Genomic DNA, 26,288 nt, shown 5'->3' with positions numbered 1-26,288 from the left:
GATTAAGACTCCCTGGGTCTGAGTTCCAGCTGAACTAACCGTTGGCGGTGTGATCTTTGACTGTTATTTAACTTATCTAGAACCTCAATGCAGGTTTTTGTTTTCCCTTCATTTTTTTGTATAGAACCACTTGGGGTTCCTACCTGTTGACATCCAAGGGACACACTATAAGTTGATGGCCCCAGCGATGCATGGTGGGGAGGACCGTGAGGATAGGGATGGTTCATTTAGGGTCAGTCACATGGACAGAGCTAGGGCTACTGGGTTCAGGGTTCAAGAGTTTTTTTTTTTTTATTGTGGCAGAATATACTTAACATAAAATTCCCATTTTAACCCTTTTAAAGTGTACAGTTCAGTGGCATAAGTGCATTCACAATGTCGTGTAGCCGTGAAACTCTGTACCCATTAAACGATATCTCCCTAATCCCTGCAGCCCCTGGTAACCTCTATGCTACTTCCAATCTTCATGAATTTGTCTATTCTGCATATTTTATATAAGGGGAATCATACAATAGTTGACCTTTGTGTCTGGCTTCTTTCACTTAGTATAATTTTTTTTAGAGATTCTTCCATGTAGTTGCATGCATCGGAGACTTGGCATTTAATGTGGCTGTTGTATGGAGGCCGAACATCACAGAAACAAGAGAGGGAAAGATCCCTCCAAAGTGTTTGTGTCTTGATCCTTGAGCACATGTGATTCGAACAGGAGCAGAAGTCCTACCGGCTGACCAGTGCTTGAACAGGTCAGGGGCTCCCCTGCCCAGGGCTTACTTGGCGAGGAGCTTCCTGAACGTGTTGCTGGAAAATTAAGCTTTGCTGTCCATCCCCTTCTCCGTGGAGCTGGTTGTACTTGGCCAAGTGCTCAGATGGGCAAGGGGCCCAACCTTGTTGATCCAGGGCAGATCCTTACCACGATGCTGGCAATGAAAGCATTTTTAGTTGCCCTAGCACAGTGGGAAACATGGCACCCCATCCTTTGGACCAGGCCAATTTGCATTCCTGAAGAGACTCTGTCACTGGTCCCTGATTCACTCTGAGCAGAAAGCAGTTACCTGTGATGTTGTCCATAGGCTTAGTAATTCGTTTTGGGTTGGTCACTGTGAGACCACCCCCTACCACCCGTCTACTACCTGCATTTGTGGGAACTTCTTCCCAGCTTTAGAGTCACCCTGATCTAGGGCACCTTCAGTAGACAACACTGGGGAGTCCTTGATGAGGGACTTGTACCCAGTCACCAGCTAGTCAGGAGTGATGAAATGGCTGGGGTCATCAAGAGAACTGAAGTTCGAGGTCATACTCTCCAAACTCTAAGAACTAGAGGCCACTGCATTCATGCCATTTGCCACCTTGTAAGTGCAGCCAGCCTTTCTAGTCACGTTCCATAGCAACTTCAAGGTTCTGTATTCTGCGGGATGTGAGTCAGCAAACTTTTCTTTTAAAGGGCCAGACAGCGAATATTTTAGGCTTTGTGGCCCAAGAGGAGAAACTGCAGGTTGTACAATGAGAAGAATGCAATTTTTTGGTGGGTGGGGGGAGATTGGAGTTTGCTTAATTGAGATTCAAAGTTAGTAGTCCTGTCGTCATGATAGGTGGCGTCATTCTTCTATAAAGCATTCCCTTTCTTCTTCTGTCCTGTGACCTCATTGGAACGTGTGTCTCGAGTCTGTTTTTTGGACTTCCCCTCTATCTATCTACGCTCGCAGGGTTGGAGAACCTTTCATACGGGGATACAGGTTAAGAACACAAGTCTCTGTGATTAAGACTCGCTGGGTCTGAGTTCCAGCTCAACTAACCATTAGCTGTGTGATCTTTGACTATTATTTAACCTATCTAGAAGCTTCCGTTTGCTTCCTACTCTACAGAATGAGTACCAGTATCCACTTCACGGGGTTTTAGTAAGGATCGCATGAGCTAATGAATGCAGGCTTTAGAACACTGCAGGACATATCATAAAGCACTCGATATTAGTGTTACGCTTCCTTTGCTTTTCTCCCCCCAACCTTTAAAAAATGTCAAAACATTCTTGGCTTGAGGGCCACATGACAATATGTGGCTGGCTGGATATGACCTATGAGCCACACTTTGCTGACCTCTGTTCTAGGGAGTGAAGAGCCATATTTCTTTGCCATATTTCTTTGTGATGACATCCTTCTGATCGAGCGCAGCTTTCCTGAAATCACAGCTCCAAGAAGGAGGATGATGAACTCCTGCACTGCCAGATCTTTACCAGCGTGACAATGACCGTGGATCCCACAGACCGTGGTCACACTGGCCAGTGGCTTCTGGAGCGCCAGCGAGGACTCGGTGTGACTGCAAAGGTCACGGCAGCTTCAGTTTTATAGGCAGCAAGTGATGCTTCTGGCTTGGTAGTTCCATCAAACTGAGACTTATTCCCAGTGCCACCCATGCCTGTTACCAGTTTGTGTTTCTCCTCTGGTTCCAAGAACTTAGCTTCTTGCTCACCAGCTCAAGCCTCGAGCTCAACAGTCTCTGTGACACCCTTTCTTGTACACTGAGTCTTACTGCACAGAAACCCTTGGACCTCACGCCGGGGCACAGAGCTCTGAAGAGACCTGGGTAGGGTTTGACCCTGACAATGGGGTTTCCATGACGATCGTGATCTCTGCTGCCAGGGCCAGGGACGAGGGTGAAGTCAGCGAGCTCACGGGTGTCTGTCATATGCCCCTGAGCTCTCCTCACTGACTGCTCAGCTCCTTTCTCTGCTGTCCCCCCTCTTTCACTTTAAATATTAGTGTATTATTAAATTATTAAATATTATCTATCTGCTTTGATTTCAGCAAACTTTCGCTTGTTGATCCGCTTCCGTCGGTGTACAAAAAGCAACCAGCTCACTCCTGGCTCTTCCCTTTGCTCAACTTCATAAAACATCCATGTGAACTTAGGGCTTTGATTATGTTCCAACCAATTTCTCTAGTGTTCGTACAGGAGTACAGGTAGGCATGTGCACATCAAAATCCAAGTAAAGAAGTCACTTGGATGCCAAACATTTTGTACCATCTTTATCGCTGATCCTTTCTCATCATGAAACTGTTACCTCTAACGGGGTGGGGGAGAGGGAGACCATACGATTTATCATCAAAACCAGAGCCTTTTTGGAGTAAACTGAGGCACTGATTACCAATCCATGTGGGACTCATCATCCTCCAATCCATACCCATTTTATAAAGGAGATGGACTTTATAATAGAAAGACTTCTAAGAGAATGCTGCATTCCAAAACCCCGACCACTCAAAAACCCAGAAACCAAGGCAGTTAAAACTCAGAGGTGAGGCGTATTTATTCTGTGGCTTGAGCTGGAGACAGTGAAGCCGTCGGCAGAGAAGACTCTGTAAGCCGCTCAAGGCTATAGAATCTTTCCTGAGTCTCCTCTGTCCCCATCCTGAAGGCCCTGCCTTACGGCAAGCCAGAGCACTTGTCCTACTTCTGTGTCCTGGTCCTACCTGCTCCAAGGTGCTCCCTACCCCTGCAGAGTCACTTGGCACGTGGCTTCACCAGTCTGCGGCCAAGCACAGGGCAGGGTCCAGCTCATCTCCATGTTGCGGGGGTGGGCTGTGTTTCTCCCATGCCTCAAACATGCTGGGGAGAGGGCTGCTGAATGAACAGAGTCGGAAAAGCTGAAGGTGTCCGTCCATTGTAGAGAAGAGATCTCAGCCTCCCAGAAGCATGGCTTGGGGAGGAAGAAGGGAAAACCTAGCCTCACTTCCACCACCAATGCCTACCTACCCATGTCCCCCTGGGAGCTGCTCCAGCCTCAGGGTTTTTCCACTGGCTGTCCTTTCTCCCTGGAACATTCTTCCTATAGATATCTCCGTGACTCACTCCCCGCTCCTTCAAACCCAGGCTCAGATGTCACTTTCTCAGAGAGACCTTCTCTGACCACCCCATTTAAAATAGCATCAGCTCTGCTATTCCCCCCTTCGTGGCCCTCCCCGCTCCCATCTCCTTTTGTCTTTGTATCACCATATTCATGTATTAAACGCACTGTCTGACTCTGCCCCTGGAATGTAAGCTTCGTGATGGAAGCGCTGTGTCTGTCTTGTTGATGGCTGCACCCCCATTGTTGGGCACAGTGCCTGCCCATCGTAAGGGCTCAATGAATATTTGTAAATAGAAGGAGTCTGCCTCCTCCCTTCCTTTGTTACAAGAGAGGAGCCAGCTGTTCTCTTATCCAAGCCTGCCTGTGCTCTGAATCACAACCTGTCCTGCCTTTCGAGACTCGTTCTATCACCGACTTCTTCTCTCTTCCATATATTCAACAATGTCCTTTCAGCTCTGTCATACTTTTGATATTTATCTTGGACCTCACAACAGCCCTTTGAGGCAGAACTGCTTATCCATTCCTCTTGAGAAGACACTCAGGCACGGAGAAGGTTTGAAATACCTCCTAGAGCAGCACAGGGACTTAGTAGGGACACCAGGATTTGGACCCAGGAGACTGGCTCGGGAGCCCAGCTCCTGATTCCTCTGCCATGCCACTGGCTTGTACCCACTAGCATTTATATATATGTTTGCTTTTCTCATCTTAAATAAACAACCCAATCTTAATTCGATGCTCCCCTTAGCGCCTTCTCTATGTCTTGCCAGTACTTTGCAAATTCTTAAAGCATCGTCTACACTAATCGCCTCTGTTCCTCATTCTACCCTTTCTTGGTGCCCCTCTAATCTGGTCTGTGTCCCCATCACGCTATCAAAAGGGCTCTTGTGTGAACATCTTGCCATGGACGCTACTCATTCCCCATCTTGTTTGAACCCCATCCTTGTGCGATGACAGTGGTGACTTCTTCCTTCTACCCTTCCTGGATAGGTGAAGTCGGGGCTTCCTGGGTCTGGCCATGGGACAGATCTCCCTCTAGAGGAAATATGCTACTAGGAAGGGACATGATGAACGATCCCCACCAAAGAGATGGGTTAGAGTCCTTAGGGTGTTGTTAAGATTCCTTCTGGCTCAGAAAATCCATTATTATATTAAATCATCTCCGCTCAACACTTTAAGGTTCCACTCACAATGACATAAAGTCCCTCCTGGATTCTCATTACTCTCCAGACAGAGGGTGCCCCCCAATTTTAAGTCTTGATTTTTCTCTATATTCACACCCAGCCAGATTTTGTCCAGCATTACTTTCTACAGTTTTTCTTGCAAAATATTAGTTTTGTAAAATTTTCAAATACAAAATATACTGGAATATGGTTTTTGTTTTGTTTTTCAAATGAAACAGCCTCTCTTTTCCCAGCAAAATTTACTTCCTAAGAGTGATGCCTTCACCAACCCAGGTGACAATCCCTGTCCCAGATGGACAAGTTAATAAGACATATTTCTAGGAAGGGGATGCAGATTCTAAGAGATCAGTGAAAAATATTAATGACTTATCGGCTTGACCCCACCATGTGTTGGGGTCTGTACCAGGGACTTGTTAATTTCCGTATTTTGGTTTTAAAAATAAAACACACATGCCCCAAAAGTTTAAATGATTTGCCCAGTGAAAACACAGGCAGAGCAGGGATTGGGGTCTCCTGTGCCTGCAGAATGCTGGCCCCTGTACCCCACCCTTCACCTATCGCAGGTAGGATTTAATATACTGTCAGAGAGACGCCAGGGAGCTAAGACGAAGCAAAGGTTAACTTGACAAGTGGCTGTGAGATAGTTGGAGAAATATTCAAGTTAGAATCTTCACCTGCACCACATCAGTAGGGATGAAACGTGATGGAGGAGTGGTTTTATATGAAAATTCATTCAATCTCACTGTCTCGGTCTGTTTGGGCTGCTAGAACATAATGCCATAGACTGGGTGGCTTATCAACAGAAATGGATTGCTCACAGTCCTGGAGGCTGGGAGTTTGAGATCAGGGAGCCAGCATGGTCGGGTGAGGTCCCCCCACCGCCCCATCCAGGTCTGACTTCTTGTTCTAACCTCATGTTGTGGAGGGAGCGAGGGAGCTCTGTGGGGTCTCTTGGACAGGGCACTCATCCCATCATGAGGGCCCCACCCGCATGACCGAATCACCTCCCAGAAGGCTCCACTCTCTAACAGCATCATATTGAGGGTTAGGGTTTCGACATGTGAATCTGGAGGGACACGAGCATTCAGACCATAGCACCTCTACTGGCCAGTTGCTTAGTGTCCGTTTCTCGGCAGTCCCTGGGCCTCCTGCTGCAGACACAGTGTTAACCTTGGCTGTCATTTTCCCCTCTTGCATTGCATTAGAAATATACTCCTGCAAAAAACCAGAAGTGGGAGCTTGGCAGCTCTGAAAACCTCTCATTTCATTCATGGGCACTGCTAAGGATAAATCTGTGCTCTTGAAAGAGAATCAGAATGCCCATCCAACGTGCCGTGCTTTGCTCTTGAACCCGCCTCGCCTCGCCAGCACTTGAAAGACCTCTACCTTAAGCCGGCCTTTCTTTGCTCTCTTTTGTTCACTTCTTGATGGAGCCACATTCAGAAACAGCGTCCCCATTAATGTCAGCTGCAGCCTTTCCCCGAGGAAACCCCCCGAGGGCACCAATGTTGGAGAGGACTTTGAAGTCCTGTTTCTTCTGGGTGTCAGATGTGGCCCCACCCTGCCTTTCCAGCGGTTGCCATGCAGGGAGTGTGGGTGTCATGCAGAAGGAGGAAGGCCAGGACCATCAGCTAGGGAACTGGGGTTCTGGCTTTGCAGCTCTAGACCTCTCTAGGTCTTGATGTCCTTCTCGGTAAAGCAGGCTTCTGTTGTGGGACTGCAGTGAGAAGCACCGGACAGACGGGGATGTCAGTTGCAGTATTAAGGTGATGGCTGCCGGCCTTTGGATCAGAGCAAACCATGGCTGGGCTTCTGAGCCCCCGTGGAACAGCTGTCCTCGGGGAAGCTGTCTTTTGGCAGGGCAGCTCACGAGGGAGAAATAAGGGCCAGCAGGTGGAAGAAAATGCATGTGTTCACATGGCAGAGCCGGGGTATCTGCTGCCGTTGCTCTCACTGATGGTGTGCCAGAGACCGAATTCGTGCGCTTCTTTTTCTTCAGCAAAGAAACCCTCAGCTAAATAGCAGGAGGTGCCTCTGGAGGTGACATTGTCAAGAGCCAGGTGTGCTGTGTCCACTGGCTGCCAGGCTGTGCTGGACTGAGCTTCCAGCGGAACTCCCTTGCAGAAACTCTCGAAGTGCCTACTGGTCCTTGAGCAGATCCAACCACACATTCGTTCTCTCTGCTCTGTTGGTGACCCGAGCAAGACCTGAAATATGCCACGAGCCACGGACATGGTCCTCCTCCATCGAGTGGCCTCACTTCTCCAAGTGTTCCCGGAACCTTTCCCACTACTTTCTCCCAGCTCTTCCCCACCTGCCTGCCCTCCCCTCCATGCTGGGGTAGCTCAGAGCCCTGCTGAGCACAGGTCACTGGTCCAAACCCCAACTTCATTGCTTGTCTATATGCCATGACTGCCTGATCCCTGCAGGCACACCTCACTGTGGGCTCCAGGATCATCCACATCCTGGATACCTCCACACACAACTCAAACCTGCCCAGGGTGGCAGCCTAGCTAGGTCATTCGGAATCAAGGTGGCACCTACATTCCCCACAGGCCCTCACCACATTCCCCTGTCCAAGACCACCCAGCTTTCAGATTGTACACCGGCGGGGAGCAGGCGCCGACCCTCACGGCTTCACTCTGGATTATGGCTTGGTCTCCATCTTCTCTCCCTCTCCGTCTTGGAGAGTCATTCTCTGCCGGCCCTTCCCACACTGGACCCAGCTTTCTGGGATACAAACTGCGGTCTGGCAGTCCCTCCTTGAAACTCTTCAGGGTTCCCTCACAGACCCTCACAGCTTTCAAAATAAAGTTCCGAGTCCTTAGCAGACCACAGGAGACACTTTCTGAGCTGGCCCTCTCTGTCTTTGTATTCCATTTTCCCACTTGCCACTTGCTAACTCCACCAAGGGAAGTTTCTGGAATGTGTGGGTCGGATCCAAAATTATGTCTTTGAACATCAGGTTCTCCCTCAGGAATCCTTTATCCTATCTGCATTTACTTAATTCAGAGTTTATGAACTGCCAGCCCCAGGTCATATCCGGCCGAAACACGTGTTTGGGTGGGGGTGGCTTGCATATACTAAACATCGCAAAAATCAGAGGGCAATACTTTAAGACTCAAGGGAACAGTTATTGTAAAGCAAGCTAATATCTGGCTTCTTTTGAACAATCAGAAGATCTGGCCACACTGAGCCGTACTAATTGGTTGAGTTGCCCCGAGAAGCAGCTGTGCCTCGGGCTGGTGGGGGTGGGGGGGATATGCTGCATTTCCCCACAGTCCTCACCACTCCCTCTTGTCTTACACTGAGACGCCTCACTTAGGTAAACGTTCTGGCTGGACTCTGTAGTTGGAGATCCCTGGACCGACTCTTTCCTACTCAGGCAGCAGAATAGTGCATGCCACCTTCTCCATTAACTCCCCTGACTCCAAAGCCCCTCTTAGGTCAGGTATAGCCAGCCTGCTGGACCTGAGGGTGTGTGGGCAGTGGCGGGGGCTCCTAGTTTCTAGCTCCTTTTCAGTGACACCTGACAAGGTGGTTATTGCTAAAGTCAACCATAAGCAGAAGAAAAACACCCAGAGGCCCAGTCCTTTGCCCCCTGCAACGTGTAGAAACAAAGCTGCTGGAAGGGAAAATCTGGGACCTTCCTTCTTCCTACCGTACAGTGCGAGGCTGGGTGCTCCCTGGAGCCAGCTGATTGAACTGCCAACTAATAGAATAGGAAGAGGAAGCCAGCCTGAGCTCTGGAAGGACACTCAGCCCCGATGTCTTCAGGGGTCAGCCCGGCCTCCATCCCCACCCCCAGCCTGTGTTCTGTAGGAGTCTGGGGCTCTGGGGAGGAATTGTGGAGGGGTTCTGCCGATTGGGTCCTCCCTATGAGCCAGTTCCTGATTGCCCTGGAGAAAAGCCCAGGGGTGGTGCTCAGGGTGGAAAACACGACCTCCAGCCATGTTGAGTTAGGGCAGAGGAAATGACTTCACTCAACAAATGTTGCTGTAGCTTGTAGCAGGTGGGGGGGGGGTGGGGATGGGCATAGGCAGGATGGTAGCACCCAAGCCTGTGTCAGGCTGATGCTAGAAATGGGTGTCTGTGTAGGGACTTGAGAAGGACTTTGCTTGGATGAGAGAGCCCAGAGGAGTGATCATCCTGGGTTCCTACTGCCTGGGCACCTAGCATCCAGCACTCACAGGCCATGCCCTCACTGTGGATTTTCCCCTTTCATCTCTATCACAACCCTACGAGATGGGCATTTTTAGTATTCCCATTCAATTAGAGATGTTAAACATCGAATGCAAGGGTTTATAGCAAGGAGGGGCTGGAAGCAGGATCTGAACCTGGCTTTGTCATACAGATTGTCTCTAAGTCTGGAACATGGTCCAAGGGGTTGGGGCAGGGGCAGTCAAAGCCTGAGTGGAGTCAAAACTGGGGCTTTGTGTAGCTGGAGCAAACCCATAAGAGAAGCCAGAGAGCAGGGCCAGACAGCCATTGTACCTGGAACACTACACCTGACTCCAGACAGATGCTGAAAATGTCCCCTGGCAGAGACAAGAGGAGGAAGCAGGAAGCCAAGTCCTCCAAGGGGTTTGTGCACAGGGTTTGGGCTTGTCCATCCCACTGGATTCCCACCCTCTCATTCTAGGGGGGTTTGGTCATAATGCTTCAGCAGCTTTTCAGGGAGCCTAGTTTCTGTTGTGAACACGCAAAAGTGAGAGACGCAAAGATGGACTGGACAAGGAGACCCTCCTTTGCTTTTCCTCTTGGCTTGAGCATCAGTCTGGACTCCCAGTGGCGGGGGGGGGGGGGGGGGGGGGGGGCGGTTTGCCTGTCTGCCTCCAGGGTCTGGGCTGGTGGCTCTGCATGGTGTTTTGGGAATAATGGCTCAAGGTAGCATTTCGGGCTTTGGACTACCTCTGAGCCTTAGCCCCTCCCCACTTCTCCTGCCAACAAATTCACCTAGAAAATGCCAGGGAAGAAGCCAGGGTGAAATGAGGGCTAGTCTGCCCCTCCCTGGACTTTAGAACAGTCCAGAGGCAAAGAGAATTCTTCACCAGCTGACTTCTCCCTGTGACCACAGTGGACTGGATAAGTGGATGGGACATTTAACCCTTCTTAGGCTTTTGTAAAACACCCCGGCATGTGAAAGGCTTTGCATGAGCACGTTCAGAATGGAGAGGCGTGGGGCGAGGATGCCCAGAACCTTCCCACCCCCTGGCAGAGGGATGGCAGAAAGGGATCTAGCCTCTCTGAATTTTTTTTTTTGACAAAAATGCCTCTTTGATCCAATACTGTCAAAAAAAAGAGTGGCAGAAGGCTTTGGTGTGATCCCTAGCTCCTTCTTCACGAGCAGAGAATTTAAAGCTGAGTCTCCTCACTCCTTAAAGTGAGTAAACTTTGAAGAGTAAATGAGGTAATGATATATACAAACAACCTGGCAGATGCTATTTTTATTTTATTTTTATTATTGTTCTCATTAAAACTCTTCTGAGAAGAGAGAGGTCATGGCTGGATTCCTTTGCCTCCCCGTCATTTTCTTCCAATTAGCATGCACTTATTGGGTACCTACTATGTGACAGGCCTTGAGCTGGGCCCTGGGGACACAGTGGGGATAGACAGATTGCCCCCCATCCAGGTTTGAAGGTGCTTAAAATCTAAATTTGGAGGGGCGCCTGGGTGGCTCAGTCAGTTAATCATCTGCCTTCAGCTCAGGTCATGATCCCGGGGTCCTGGGATTGAGCCCCGCATTGGGCTCCCTGCTCAGTGGGAAGCCTGCTTCTCCCTCTCCCTCTGCCACTCCCCTTGCTTGTGCTCTCTCTCTCAAATAAATAAATAAAATCGTAAAAAAAAAAAATCTAAATTTGGAGCCAGGAAGCACACACATACACATACAAGAAAGGCAGACACCCCAGCAAAGGAACAGAGTCGTAAACATGTACTTGGTGGCACTAAGAAGAAAGTAGGAGGAACGACGATGGATGTGTAGGGACTGGGGCAAGCTCGGCAGGGGACAGGAAGAGCTGCCGAAGGAGCCGGCATTCCATCAGAACCCTGAAATCTGAGCAGGAGCCAGGCTCACCAAGGGCTGTGGCAGAGCCCCAGGCAGAGGGATCTGCTCAGGAAGAGCCCAAAGGGTCGGTGGATCCTAGATCTTCCCTCCTTTAAAATTCATGTGCCTGGAGCCCCCCCACTCCAGAGTATGGTCTCTGAGCCTTCATCCCACTCTTTCTGTCCCCAGCTCTGGTTATTGGCCCCGTTTTCATCTCCACATGTGGCTTTATCATGTAACCTCTCCTTTCCTTCTCCCACTCCTCCTTGTTTCTCTACCTCACTTTTGCAAATGCACTCTTTCCTTTGCAAGCTAGTCTCCTCTTGCCTGGTCTCCACACCCCTGACCTGCTTCTCCTTCCTTCTCAAAGCTTTGGCGCGGCCAGCCTGTAATCGCCGTGCCTTTGATCAGGGACATCTCTTTGAAATCTTCTTTCACCTCATCATTCTCCCAAATGTCGCCGGGGACCTGCTGATGGCCAAGCCCAGTGGCCCCTGAGCACCCTCAAACCTAAGATCTTCCTGCCAGGAGCTCTCGGCTCTCTTGTTTATTGCTTTGGTCCCTTGGTTCCCCTCTCATCTTTGTCCACCGTCCTCCATGGCCTATGCTAACTTGGCTTCTCCTTCCCACCCTCTAAATGAGGGCAATGACCAAGGCTTAATCCTGGGGTCTCTGCTTCTTTAGGGATTTTTGTCTCCACGTCTGGCTTCAACTAACATTTCCCTACAAATGGCTTCCAAGCTCCATCTCCATCCTCTACGACCTCCCTGCTAAATATTATTCTCTTACGGCTTGTTCCCCGGTTGCCCACCATCTATGTGACCATGGACAATCTCTTCCCATCTCGGGGCCTCTGTTGCTGTACTTGAAGAATAAAGGGGAATGGGCCAGCTGGCCTTTTGTCCCTACACTCCGATAATTGGTGATTCAGTCAGTGATTTTTACATGTCTTCATTCCTGCATAGATAAACCCCATCCTTTTATTATCATCATGTTTAAGATCAAACCATTGTCCTAGCCACCGCTGATGGTTCCCAGGGTTGCTGTCACTTCTCTGTACCACGATGCCCAAACTCTCTCTTCCTTTCCATTGACACGACTGCAGCCCATACCCTCCATGCTCCTCCACTGGATGAACTGAGTGGTCTCGCCAACTCATCACCTCTGAGCAACTCACGTATTCTCCGCAAAATCTTGTTCAAAACCCTTCAAGGATCCCTATCGTCCATAACATCTCTTCAACTTTGCGGATCCCTTTGAGAATCCTTTAAAATATATGGGTCCTTTGCCCCGAAAAAATGCCTAAAATTTCAAGAGGTTCATGACTCTCCTGAGATCTATCACAGACTCTTTAGAGGTCTTTGGAACCCAGCTTTAACCAAAGTGGCTCCCCAAAGCACCAAGTGTGATAGCCTTAGCGCTGACAGCTTGGCTCTGAGCCCTCTGTCCTGCCATATTTCCCTCCACCTCCAGGCTCTGCTGGAGCTCCACTCCAGCCAAGCGCCTTGCTGTCGCTCATACCTTCTTTGCCTTGGACCATTCTCCCCATCCGGATCACCACCTTCATTCTTTTTCCGGCAAAGTCCTTGGATCCTTCCTTGGACGCAAGTCCCACCCTGATCCTGCCTCCTCTGGGAAATGTCTTTCTTGTCCTCAGCCCTCTTTGGATCTCCTTATAGTATGAATCACCAGAACCATTAGCACAAGAATGTCACTTTCATTTTTATTACAATGCAGGGCTCACCGCTGAGGACAGGCACTGCCATCGCACACATGAGAGGTTTGTGGGTGACAATGAATCTTCCTGATAACCAAAGGAAGAAGGCTTCCCAAATCCCCCAACTTCGCTATATTTGATAATAGCTTTTTTATATTTTATTACACACCCTCAGGTGCTTTTCTAACACATGGAATATTGAGCATAATTTATCTGGAACACCAATCCTGCTGTAATATGATTCTCCAAGTGGTGCTGAAGACGGGAAACAGCAACGCTACTGAACGTCTCTTGCAAGTTTACGAAGGCGCTTCACTGAGATGTGAGCGTGTCTACTGCGATGCGTGGCATGCGGCAGGCGCTCGGTATGTTAGTTCGCCTTCTCCGATGATGGCCTTTTTTTCTACTTAACGTAGAGCAGGTGGTGGGTGAAAATAGACCCACACCTATTTATTGCCCTGCTCTAAAATTTCAGGGCAAGGAATTCAGAGGCATAACAAAAGGATTTGCTATTTCCAGTGAGTCTGGACTCCATCCAACAGGGAAACTCATTGAGGGAGGCACCAGTTGTGATGTGTTGGAGCCAGAGAAGACTCATAGGTTCATCTAACGCTTGTTGCACAGATGGGGAAACTGAGGCCCAGAGAGCTTAGGGCCTGCCCTTAAGGTGAATGGCCTGCGGTGGTGAATCTGCAACCAAAGCCCAGCTCCCCAAATTGTTGCTCACTCCAGACTCATCTGTCATCAATCCCTAGGAAGTCTCTGCCCCGCCAGACCACCAACGACTTGAGCCTTCCCTCTGTACTGGGTTCAGCTCTGCAGGGCTTGTGAGCCCCGGGCACCGTGAGTCAGATACGTTTCTCATACAGCTTTGTGATGAGCGCATGAAGCTCGCGGTAACTGTCACAGAATCTAGGTACCAGGGAAGTTTTTCTCCGGGGGCACCACGAGCGCCTTGTAAGGCTGCTGTTTTGACACCTTATTGGGAACAGACGTTTCCAGTGGACTGGCCCGTGGCAGGTAGCATGCGCTGGTTACACTGAAATGTGACACTTGAGAAGCCATTACTGAGCATTTAGCACGTGCCACGCGCTGGGGACACACTGGTGAACGGGGTGGGAATGGACCCTTCCCTCAACGGAGATTGTCTTGTGGCAGATGAAAACAGGACGAACAAAAGTAAATACACCGTTGCCTAGTCCAGGCTGAACGATCGTCTCGGCAGCTAATCTCCGCCGACTTCCAAGACAGAAAATAAAAACAACGCTACACAATGGCACTCTGATGAAGACTAAAAAATCCAAAAGTCAACACATTTTACTTTATTTTCTTTCAATGGATCTCAACTCCCGAATGTTCCAGCTTCAAAAGGTAAGATTAGGTGTCATTAAGCCAGCCAGACCAGCAGTGATTGAAAAACGCTCCATGATGCTACAGGAATGGAGGAGGTCACAGACCCTTATTAATCTCCTTGTTATCAGCTTGATCTCAGCCTGCCAGGAGCCAGCTGTCTGGTTCCCGATTCTGGCCACATCCCTCTAGTCCTCTGGCTTCTGGTTGCCAGGCCACGGAGCCCGTATAGAACCGTGAGTTACCCTGCAAGGGATATGTTAACAGGGGGCTGGTCTTTCTTCATGGAACCAGGAGAAAGGAAAGTGGGTTTCATCTGTAAATAGGATGGGGCTTAATGGATTTCAAATCAGACAGTTCTATGGGGAGCTCGTATAATTCACATTTTCTCTCCTTTGGCCATGGAGAGAAATGTAGACATGATCTCAGGACGTAGGCAGTGAGGGCTTTTCTGAGCCTCAAGGAATGAAATCCCCCCTTTCCTGCCCTCTCTCCTTTCCTTCCTTTGTTCTCCAAACCGGCACTTAGTCTCTGCCAGGCACCGTGCAAGGAGCTGGGAGCACAAAGCAGCACAGGTCTGCAACGGCCCCAGCCCTCCGAGGGCTCACATCTCGCAGGCAAGAAAGGTACCATGCAAGACACACAAAGTAAGGTGTGGGGTAAAGTGTGCTGGGAGACTGCAAGATAGGGGTCTAACCTGGTGGCATTGCTGGGGGTGAGTGACGGGTCTCTCAGGCTTAAATCACCCTTGCCTTTCGAGGCATTCACAAGACTGTTTCATTGATGAATGTCTTATTCGTACCCTGGGTAATTTCCCAGGTACAGTGAGCAAGAGTGTCTGTAACTAGGTGCTTTCTGGGAAGATTAACTCCCTTCCTCTCTATAGAAAGCTTTGCAAGGATTGTCATAGCTTTGCTACCAAAGGGGCAGATAACGATCACGGGGAGGAAGTAAGGTTAGCACATCACCACTACATAGACTTCAGTCTTTTCCTGGATCTACTGTCAGGGGTTTTGCTAACTCACTCTATTGACTTAATACTTTTCTTTACAATGACTCACTTAAAAACTTAAATGAATTTATCATAAAAGGAATCTTTAGAAAAATAGAACACCAATATTCCTTGCCCTGAGTAGAAAGTAATGGCAAAAATAAACACAATCGAATTCTTAGCTACCAACCTGCCCAGAGGCTGTCTTTACCTGAAGGAGCAGGTTGGGTCTAAAGGCTCCCTTATACTTGTCTTCGATCACCCCCCAGAGGCCTTCCCCACCTCAATTCCTCTGCTTTCTATAACAGAGCACAGTTTGGAATGAGACTGCAGGCTGGGTAAGCCACCAAAACCACCCAAGAACCCCAAGAACTCCAGGGGACTGGGCCTACGTATACCAACTGTAAAGGGGGGGCATCTCCTATGTCAATGACCACCAAGCTCATGAAGGGGCTTAATGATCCAGCCAAGGAGTGCTTTGCTGTCTAGCTTCTCCAGAAATTTCAATCATGTGCTATAGCCCTGGGTTGGGGTTGTTTCTGGTATAGACACATTGCAGGCTCCTTAAAAACTGATTTCATAAATCAATTCCACCCTTGGTTGGGATCCCTCCTTGCCTTGCCTCATGTCTCAGGCCTCCTCTGGGAGAGGCGCAAAGAGAGAGAAGCAGGCTAATACCTGGGGCTAAATCTCTAGCACCAGGGAAATGACCGGCGAGACCTTGAGAAAATTCAGTTCTCTTTTTCTGTGTTTGGTAAGCAGTTACTTTACCTGAGTCTCAGTTTCCCTCTCCACAAAGTGGCTTTTGTAGGGGTTTAATAATAATGATAATGTGTGAAACAATGTATGAAAAGCTCCTGGTGCATACACAGGCATCCAGCAAGTGTTTATAATAATAACTATTAGTAAGTATTTCTGACATCCATTTGAGGATAATTCTAGGCCGGCTCTGTGATGGGTAATAGGGATCCTCTGACAAGTTTGCCCTGGTCTGATGGGCCAACCTCACTGCCTGGGGCTGGGGCTCTGCAGAAGGCCAGGAAACCAGCTATTCCCACCAAGGGAGGGAGTGTGCCTACAAATTCCCTGGGGCCTTGTAATGATGCAGATTCAATTTCATTAGGTCTGGGCCTGGGGTGAGGCCTGACATTTTGCATTTCTACCAAAACTGCAGCTGATGCCGTGTGGCTGGTCCCAGGACCACCCTTTGAGTGACGAGGCTCTAGCCTTGTGGTTCTCCAAGTGTGGTCCTTGGAGGGACCAAGGGTAACAGCATCACCTGGAACTTGTTCGAGATCTGGATTCTCAGCACTCCAGACCTGCTGACTCAGAAACTCTGGGGTGGGGCTGGCACTGTTTCTTACGACAATCATGGGACGCTGAGCCACAGCTTTGGCACTTCCTGTCCCTGGAATCCACAACACTTGCTCATTCCTCCTGTGTTAGGGGAACTGTGTTTAAGCCTGGGCGTCAAAGAGAGAAACGCAGCTGTATGTCAGCCCTTCCCAGTCCAGAGAGAACCAAGTCTCTGGGGGGTTAGCATTCGGGGGCTCTCTTCTTTTTTCAGATTGACCATTGACCCCAAAACACTAATCAAGGCTACTGTGATGCACGTGGTAAGGCAAGAGGCAGCTAGGGACCTAGATCTGGGTGGGGGGGTGGTTTGGGCGGTCTAACCCCCCCACCCTACCTACTCCCCCCACCACTCCGTGCCTTCCATGCGGCTCGAGCTTTTACGAGACCTCATGGGCCCCTCCCACTGAACTTAGATGGGCAGGCAGGCCACCAAGTCTTTACAGAGTGCCACAAAAAATAACGTGTTTGCACTTTCCACAATCCTAAATCCCAGGTTTCGGGTCTTTGGGCTTCCTCCAGCAAGAGGTTTGTATTTCTGCAAATCTAGGTCTAAATATCTTCTTCCTTTTCTCTCTCTACTTCCTCCCCACCACGCTTTTTGGTATTATATTATTTTTTGGCTTAAATAATCCTCCCATTGATGCTGCTTTGTTAAGATCATAACCACTCCTTAAAATAAATCAATGTGTCTCACGTACCTGCCAGGTGCTTTTCAGGCTGTTTGCATCTGTATGTGTGTTTTTAATCGTGGTTAAAATACACATAACGTAAAATTTCCCATCTTAGCCATTTTTAACTCTACAGCTCAGCCATGTTAGGGACATTGACGATGTTGTACAAGCAATCTGCAGAGCTCTTCTCATCTCGCAACACTGAAACTCCGGACGCAGTAAATAGTAACTCCCTCCTCCCCCCGCCCCGGGCGGCCACCGTTCAGCTTTCTGTCTCTGGGAGTCTGATGACCCGTGGTACCTCATGGAGATGACATCTCACAGTCTTTGTCTTGTGACCGGCTTATTGCACGTAGCATAATGACCTCAAGGTCCATCCATGCTGTAGACTGTGTTAGAATGTCCCTCCTTTTTGAGGCTGAGTAACATTCCCTCGTACGTATATGTGCCACGCTCTACTTATCCTTTCCTCCATCCTTGGACATCTTTCGGCTACTGCAAATACTACTGTTAAGGACACAGGTACACGGATACCTGTTCGAGCCCCTGCTTTCAATTCTTCTGGGTCCAAACCCAGAAGTGGGATGGCTGGATCCTATGCTAATTCTAGTTTTAATTTTTTGAGGAACCGCCACACTGATTTCCATCACGGCGGTACCATTTTTCACATTGTTCATTCCCATGGTGTGTGCTTTATTTAACCCTCAGAACACTGTGAGTTGGATATTATTAACCCTGCTATTTAGATTAGGAAGCTTGGTGGGGGGGGATCTGAGAGGTGAGGTCACCTGCCTGAGGTCACACAGGTAGCAAGTGTTTCTCCGGAGACGAGAGCATCAATCTTTCCCACAGTTACCCTCGCGTTGGCAGCTGGGAGAAATTGACAGTGAAGACCTAAGCGAGTTATTCTGACACTGCTGGAGGCCAGAGCTTTAGTGGGCAGCACCAGGCAGGCTGGGGAAGGGGCTGCAGAGCCTTGGCTGGTTCCACGCCCGAGGCCGGACCGCCGCGGGTCTGTGCCAGGCCATTTGTCAGCACGCTGTCCTCACGTAGCTGCCCTAAGAGGCATCCATCCGCCGGGATGGGTACAGCACTGGGGGTTTCTGTCTTGCCCTTCTCTTTGCTTCTCCTTGGAACTCAGTCTATCGATCCTGACACGGTCAGACATCATACAGACTCCTCTGAGCGTCCATTCCCAAGTTTTGGGAACCACGGAGAGGCTTTGTGGCTGCTGCTTCTGCTCCCTTTTTTTTTTTTTAAAGATTTATTTATTTATTTATTTGACAGAGATAGGGACAGCCAGCGAGAGAGGGAACACAAGCAGGGGGAGTGAGAGAGGAAGAAGCAGGCTCATAGCGGAGGAGCCTGATGTGGGGCTCGATCCCAGAATGCCGGGATCACGCCCTGAGCCGAAGGCAGACGCCCAATGACTCTGCCACCCAGGCGCCCCCTGCTTCTTCTTTAAAGCTTTTATTTATCTATTTGACAGAGAGCACGAGGGGAGGGAGCGCAGGAGCAGGGGGAGAGGCAGGCAGAAAGAGAGGGAGAAGCCAGCTCCCTGCTGAGCAGGGAGCCCGATGGGGGGCTTGATCCCAGGCCCCTGGGATCGTGACCCAAGCCCAAGGCAGATAGATGCTTAACCAACTGAGCCACGCAGGTGCCCTGGAGGGGCTTTGCTTCTTACAGGGGACCAGCAACTGAAAGTCACCGGCCCTATCAATTTACCAGCTCATTTTCTCCGGAGATCTTATGCATCTTCCTTTCATTATTTAAGCCACACTGGCATTTACCGAGTAAGAAGGTGTGAATTAATCCTGGGTATTGCTCTTCCGAGCACAGCCAATGTTCTTGTTCTTGAAATTGGAGATGGGGCACGAACGACACACGCCCACGCCTCATGGGCAGAGTCCAAGTGTGGCTACCCCATCCTCAGCATCCGCTGAAATGGGGTGCCTCAGGGCAGCGGCCACCGCCGTGTCTGGGGGGCTCCTCTGACCTGCCACGAGCCTTTTCTGCAGTTCCAGATGTCCCCAGCTTCCCTTCACAAACTCTCTGTGTGGTACAGAGTGTACAGAGGGGGCCTAGGGAGCTGAAGCCCCATAATTCCACTACCCCAAAGTAGCCAAGACCTGCACGGGCCGTGGAGTCAGGCAAACCTGCCTGGGATTCTGGTGCCTCAGTTTCCCACCTGTGTGACCTTAGCAAATCCTGGAACTTCTCCGGGCCTCCACTTCCTTACCAGCAAATGGGCAAACAGGGTGGTTGTGGGGGTTGAGTGAGTGAGCCATGGAGCTCCCAGCAGAACGGTGGGCATGGCATCAGTCCTTGGAAAACGCAGTTCCCTGGGCATGGACCACCTCCCTGCACCAGCCTGTCCCCTCCCTGCCAGCTTCCTTTGTCCCTCCCTCCTTCCCTCCCTCCCTTCCTTCCTCCCTGCATTCCTTCTTCCCTCCCTTCCTTCCTCCTTCCCTCCCTCCTTCCCTTCCCTTCCTCCCTTCCTTCCTCCTTCCCTCCCTCCTTCCCTTTCCTTCCTTCCTTCCTTCCTTCCTTCCTTCCTTCCTTCCTTCCTTCCTTCCTCCCTCCCTCCCTCCCTCCTTCCCTTCCTCACCAGGCCCCACCCGGCCTGAGGGAGCTGGAACCACAAGCCCTTCTGTCTTTCTCTAGAAGAAAATTCCTCCCTGCCTTAATAATTTGTGTTGTTTTCCTTTTCCTTCTGTGTGTGTCGGTCTCTCTGGCAATGAGAAGGTCACACAAATGCTGTGCTCCAGAGCGTTCTGAGGGCAAGCAGGTGGCTGGGGGAGGCAGCGACAGCAAGAGGGCAGGCAGAGTGCAGGCACCATTGTGCCACAGCTGATTTGGAGCCGGCAGCCTAAGTGGCATCAGTCCGTGGACTGCCAGGTTGCCATCCCGGCCTGGAGCTGGCACGCTGCCCCAAAGCGCTCTTTCAGCACTGCTGCTCCCCACAGACCTTCATGTTTCCCAGCTTTAGCCTCTGGAAGGAGGAGCATACAGATTTCCCCCACTGGATGCCAGTGAATACACCATTTCTGGATAGTTCTCCTTGCTTTCCAAAGCCTGGGTTCAAATCCCCTCAGCTCTGCAGCTCACTCGCTGTGTGACTTGTTGGCGTTCTGTAACTGCTCTGTGCCTCGCTTTCCTCATCTGCGAAATGGGGGTAACATGAGCACAGACCTCACAGGCCTGCTGAGAGGACAGGTGTGAAGAAAGCTAATGGGCTTCGAGTATCATTTGGCGCTGAGCAGACGCCCCAAAGTGACACATTATTCTCTGTGGCTTCGGCCTCTGAGAGGAAAAGATGTGTGAGGAGTGAAGCTGTGATTCCAGAAACAATCCCCTCCATTTACCCTTCAAGGCAAACTCAGACCCCAGACCGTTAGATTTCAGGGATCGGTAACGTTTCCTCAAAATTAGGGTCGGGGAGTCATAGGGTCACCAACCTCTTTGGCCACAGAAGTCCATCACCCTTTCTCAGGAAAGAGAGGACACCTTTACACCCCAGATGAAAAACGACTATCATCTCAGAACAAAGAAGAGTTGGGCGCCTGGCTGGCTCAGTCGGTTGAGCGACTGCCTTCGGCTCAGGTCATGATCTTGGAGACCCAGGATCCAGCCCCACGTCGGGCTCCCTGCTCGGCGGGGAGTCTGCTTCTCCCTCTGACTCTCCCCCCTCTCCTGCTTTCCCTCTCTCTCTCAAATAAATAAAATCTTAAAAAAAAAAGAGCAAAGAAGAGTCATTCTCAGGAATGGCGATTGGCAACTCAAACATAATTGTCATGGACACATTGTGGTTTTTCTTTTTCTTCTTTCTTTTCTTCTCCCTTTTAGATCCCCAGCCTTGTGCAGACCAGCCTGGGGGGGGGGGCACTGACCTCGGGGTCATTTTGATCCCCCAGCCACTGGCTAAGAGGTCAGAGGAGGAGGAAAAATGATCACCTTGAGCCTCCAAAAGGGGCCGGGGGGCCGGGGTGAGGGCCTCCGTGCTCCCCCAGTGAGAACAAAAAAGGTGCCGGGGAGACTCTTGGCACAGCGAGAGCCTCCTTCTTGCAGAGGAATTTAGGAACTCACACTCACACCCACATCGCAGGGCGGGACGCTGGATCTCCAAGAGCAGCGAATCAGGATTCCAAGTGGACAAGTGTCGGGAGGAGCGGCTCCTGGAGTGAAACCCAGACACATGGCTTGTCACGGCCACTGCTCTCTCCCCGGATGGAGCAGTTCCCTTTGGCACTGTGAAGTCTGTGACAGCTGAAGCTGAGAAGACGCTGGGACAAACAGGTCCCGTCAGGACACTGGGTGGCTTCCGAGCCGAGTGACGGATTGCAAGCGACTGGGGAGAATTTAAAACCAGCCCAGCTGCCACCCAGGAGAGTGACTAATCTCAACACTTAAGGACAAGCCCCAGACCGGCAGTCATTCAGACACAACCTGGACGCAGATGGCACCCAAGTGTCTCACCCTGGGGCTTCTCTTGGAGAAATGGACAGACCCCACCCCCTGGCAGGAGACAGCCACCTGATGTGCACCCCCTCCCGCTCCCTCCCCCGTGGCATCTATGTTCCTGCCCCTCCCACAGTCCTTTCCCTATATCGACCCATCTGTCTCCAGAACTCGCTTTTGCTTGAGAGTTGAGAGATAGGAGGCTCTGGACCTTCTCTAGGGTCCTTGCAGCTGCCACAAATCTCGACCCATCCATCACGATTCCCTGGTTTGATCCGCGTTGGCAAATCAAAACACCACTTAAAAATGCTTAATAAGAAACGTCTTGGAGATCCCACGCGCTGACCTGACCTCGCATTTCTTACTCTTGTCCAGGGTTCAAACACGCAACTTCCAGCAACCCTTCTGGGGACCAGCCCTTGGAAGGAAACAGTTGGCTGTAAGTGAAGTCTGCTCTTAAGGTCAGTATGGAGCGTGCAGGCGACAAAGCCAGACAGAGCTGGCACTTTCTCTCCAGGCGGAAGGACGGTGGCTGGGAGCAGCGCAGGGCTAGAAAGGGCTCTCTGGAGAATAAAGGGCTAAACAGAGGCGTGGAGGCGCGTCACTACAGCACTGGTTTTTATCTGAAGTGGAGGTTGGAAACATAACCACTGGGTCCTCTTCCTTTACAAACTATAAATGGCTTTTCCACTGGTCTGCCTCCAACCTTCTAAGATGATGAACAACGCCCTTAACTGGGCTATGCCCTCCAAGTCAGATACATACGGTGGAAAAACCAGGACCTTCCACGTAAGCGAAGGGTGTTTACTGGTTATTAGAATAGTACAGGGGCACCTGGGTGGCTCAGTCGGTGAAGTGCCTGCCTTCGGCTCAGGTCATGATCCCAGGGTCCTGGGATCGAGTCCCACTTTGGTCTCCCTGCCCCGCGAGGAGCCTGTTTTTCCCTCTCCCTCTGCCTGTCACTCCCTCTACTTTTATTCTCTCTGTCAAATAAATAACTAAAATCTTAAAAAGAAAGAAAGAAAGAAAGAAAGAAAGAAAGAAAGAAAGAAAGAAAGAAAGAAAGAAAGAAAGAAAGAGTGAGTATAGACCTTTGGGAGCAGAAAGACTAAAAGCTTATTTTGGCCATATCCCAGGCCCAAAAATATATTATGGGTTTCATACACTAAACCATATGCTTATCACCAGGGGCTGGGGGCAGGGAGAAATAAAACAATTGTTGAGCCCATTTCCATTGGCCTAGATACTGGCATGAAGGCGTGCGAAGGGTACACAGGAGGGGGGCCACTCCGGACTGTCCAAGGAGGGTCTGGGCACTAGGAATGTTTTATAGAGGAACTGCTGCCAGTCCTTAGCCTTGCAGGTGGAGTCAGGGGAAGGTAGGATAACGTGGGGTGGGAGTCAGGAGGGATATGGTGTGCAAAGAGGATTTTGCTGAAAGGAGAAGGAATGTGTTCAAAAGCATGGAGGCCTGGGGTCATGGATCATGCCAGGAAACTGAGCAAAACAGTATGCCAGAGCCCAGGGAGGCTGAAACAGGAGGCCGGGGCCAGATTACGTATTACCTTGCACACCGTGCTCAAAGCATGGGAGCTTTTCTAGAATTCCACTCTCTCTGAGAAGTATTTATAATTTGCAATTTACAACATCCCCAATTTGTAAAACCTAAACAATTTTAAAACCTAGCAACCCTGCTTTATAAGGGGAAAGAGGCCCTGAGTGGTGAATTGGTTTCTAAGATGGATATCTATTTACAATTTAAATTTGATGCTAGGAACAGTTGGCAACAGGACTTGGAGCAAGTGAGTTAAAAACCAGAGCTTTCTCTCCTATTTTATCCTCCAGTCATGTTTATACGAGAGGGAAGTACACCAGGATTGGGAAGAAGAATGAGCTTTTTCCAAAAAAAAAAAAAAAAAGGGAAAAAGAAAAAAGAAAAAAATATTGCATCGTCTTGAGCAAATATGTATGCTCCTTACAAAGTGCCTGCACTTCAAGTGCTCGAAGAGGAAGGAGCTCATTTTCTTTCACATCAGCCTGGATGCTCGCTACTGGCCAATGGCCACAGTGGCTGCCTGCTCACAGACCTGGGCACAGCCGGGCACCAGAGCTAGCTCTGTCCCTGCGGCTTAACTCTCCCCAGTCCTGGCCTGATGACTTCCTGGCGTGCACTGGGAATCCTGGCCAGGGTGACTGGATGGCATCTGTCCTGACCAGTTGGACATCCATTCCTATAGCCCAGTGCTTGCAGGGACCCACTGCAAAATATCTCCACTCTCACCCCTGCACTAAACCCCCAGATGCCCAATCATATGGCATGTAGATGCCAGAATTCTCTTTCAATTGACATCTGAATGAGATTTGCAAACGGATGGGAGTTTTCCCTCCAGAAGCTGCAGCCCAAGGCCCCACCTGTGAGTCTAGGGTGCTCCTGCCTGCGGCACGTGAGCTTGTCTGGCAAGCCAGGGGCAGATAGTGCCATTCTGTCCTCTAGCATCACACTGAACTTGACGGGACCAAAGGGGCATTTCAGGGAGATGAGCCCTCCGCCCTTCCCACAGTCTCCTTCGCTCACCTTCCCTCTTTGCAAGCTGCTGAGGCCAGACCACGCCCTTAGGAAAACCCTAGGTCTGTGCAACATCGCTGGGGAATGAGTTAAGTTCTGAGACCCATTCCGTCGTATTACCGCAGAGCGAAAGAATCCAGGGGGCAGGGCAGTCTAGCAAGGTGGTCTTCGGCCAGGACTAGGGGCCCTTGCTTGATCACCGAACCTCTCTGAGCCTCAGTTTCCTCACTGACAATCCAGAGATAGCCACAGAATCTAGCTTCAAGAGGTCCAGGAGGATTGAGTGAAGCAGTCCTTAGAAGCAATTAGTCCAGTATCTGGCACACAAAGCTCGACGAATAGGAGCTCTTGTTGCCCCTGGGAGGTGACCATTGGGTTGCCACAATGAAAAGATGTGTTAATAGCAATGAAGCACTTGGAACGGCTCTTGGTTCATAGCAAGCACTCAATAAATCAATAAATGCTAACGACCATCATCACCTTCATATTCACCATTAGCATGATTATTACTATTATTACTAGTTACCTTCTTTTAAACCAGAGACTCTTCTATGTTCAAGGAGCTCATTTGGCGGGGGGGGCATTGGGTTGCAAATAAGGAGACCCGTGCAGGCTTGTCTCTCCTTACCAGGTCAGGGTGTGATATTGGATGGGTGATATTGCTTCGTAGGTCAAATTTCTACTAACTGTAAAAAAAAAGAGGAGGTTTTCTAGAGGGAACCGCACACCTCCTTCCCATCCTAAGGCTCTGGGGGTCTCTGCTTTGCCCAAAGATGCCACATGTGCCCATCACAGGGCCAATGCAATAGAAATTTACTGAATGCCTCTGTGCACCGGTTCTGGGGACACCTCGGCGGGCAAGAGAGCCATGCCTCACACCACTCTCTTGTAAGTTACCCTCAAGACGAAAGGCTTGTAAGTTACCCTCAAGACGAAAGCTCAAGTGACAATAAGAAAAAACATTTTAGCTTACAACTTGGTCTAAAAACTGGGGCGCTGCATGAATTGATAGGGGCTGTTTTATCAAAGCCCCACCCCATGTCTGATGTAGAATTTGACTTTGCTCTTTGAGTGCTTTGCAGAGAACTCATCTTTCTACATTTCCTTTTCCCTTTCAGCCCCAGGGAGGCATTTCCATAAGTAAACAAGTTAGAAGTTGAAAATCATAATTGAGGAAAGAAATGAGTCTCTCAGAAAAAGCTTCAGAAGAAAAACCTGTCTCTCGCAACCCATTGTATGATTCCTTAGGCAGGACAGGACCTCTGAGCCGACCATACCAAAAGCTTCATTTTATAAGCAAGGGGCTCAAGAGCTTAAGAAAAGTGTATCTCAGTTTTGTTCCACCAGACAACGCACGTGCAATTCTCTTTCCTCCTTCACTTCTCATTCCTTAATCCTTGAATATTTACTCCAGAAAGAGAAGTCTTCCTTCTTCCCTTCCTAACAACATCCTAGGGTCCCACCTTCCAGAAACAGCCATCTGTTTATAGAACCAATGTTTTCTTCCAGGGACTGACACTGGCAGGTAATTTGCTATCTTCCCTGGCACAGGTAGAGATCAGGTTGGGGAAGGGCGGGCGCGGCTGGTGTCGTAGCAGCATGGTCTTGGGTTTGCGTCCAGGTCTCCCAGGAAGAAATAAGATGAGGAAGATCAAGCCCTACTCCTGGCACCCCCTCACTGGCCACTGTGCCAGGGCCCTTAACCCACTGAGCCCTGGCTGGCCACTCAAAGTTGGGGTGGTTCCAAGGATTAAAGTGACCGAGCTTGGAACCTGGCTTCTAAGCAGACATCAGACCTGTTGGGATTCTGGTCCTCTGCCCGATGTCCTTCCTCCTCCAGCAATGGCAAATCCCAGATATGCCTCCACTCCACTTACACATGTGTGGGACAGACTGGGGGTGGGACTGGGGGGCGGCGGTGGGGGGGAGATGTCTCAAGCCTGGATCAAAACTGGTCTAGCCAGAAGTCGGCCTGAGGACAGGGACACCAAGAAGGAGGGGTAATGACACAGAAGATTACACATTTGACCCCTCTGACAATTTTTCCCAGGGTCAGCCCAAACACCCCCCCCCCAATGAAACAGGTTCCTTCCCAAGGGCACACCCACAGCAGA

At 50.0% G+C, this 26,288-nt stretch overlaps 1 protein-coding gene across 1 annotated transcript in view; it reads right to left on the bottom strand.

The window, feature by feature from the left end:
• ST8SIA2 (ST8 alpha-N-acetyl-neuraminide alpha-2,8-sialyltransferase 2) overlaps positions 1-26,288 on the bottom strand; it is a 63,989-nt gene that overhangs the window by 35,431 nt on the left and 2,270 nt on the right. The window lies entirely within an intron of this gene.

Source organism: Ailuropoda melanoleuca, chromosome 9 (genome assembly GCF_002007445.2).
Source record: "Ailuropoda melanoleuca isolate Jingjing chromosome 9, ASM200744v2, whole genome shotgun sequence".
NCBI classification, from domain to species: Eukaryota; Metazoa; Chordata; class Mammalia; order Carnivora; family Ursidae; genus Ailuropoda; species Ailuropoda melanoleuca.
This window is presented reverse-complemented; position numbering and strand designations above follow the sequence as displayed.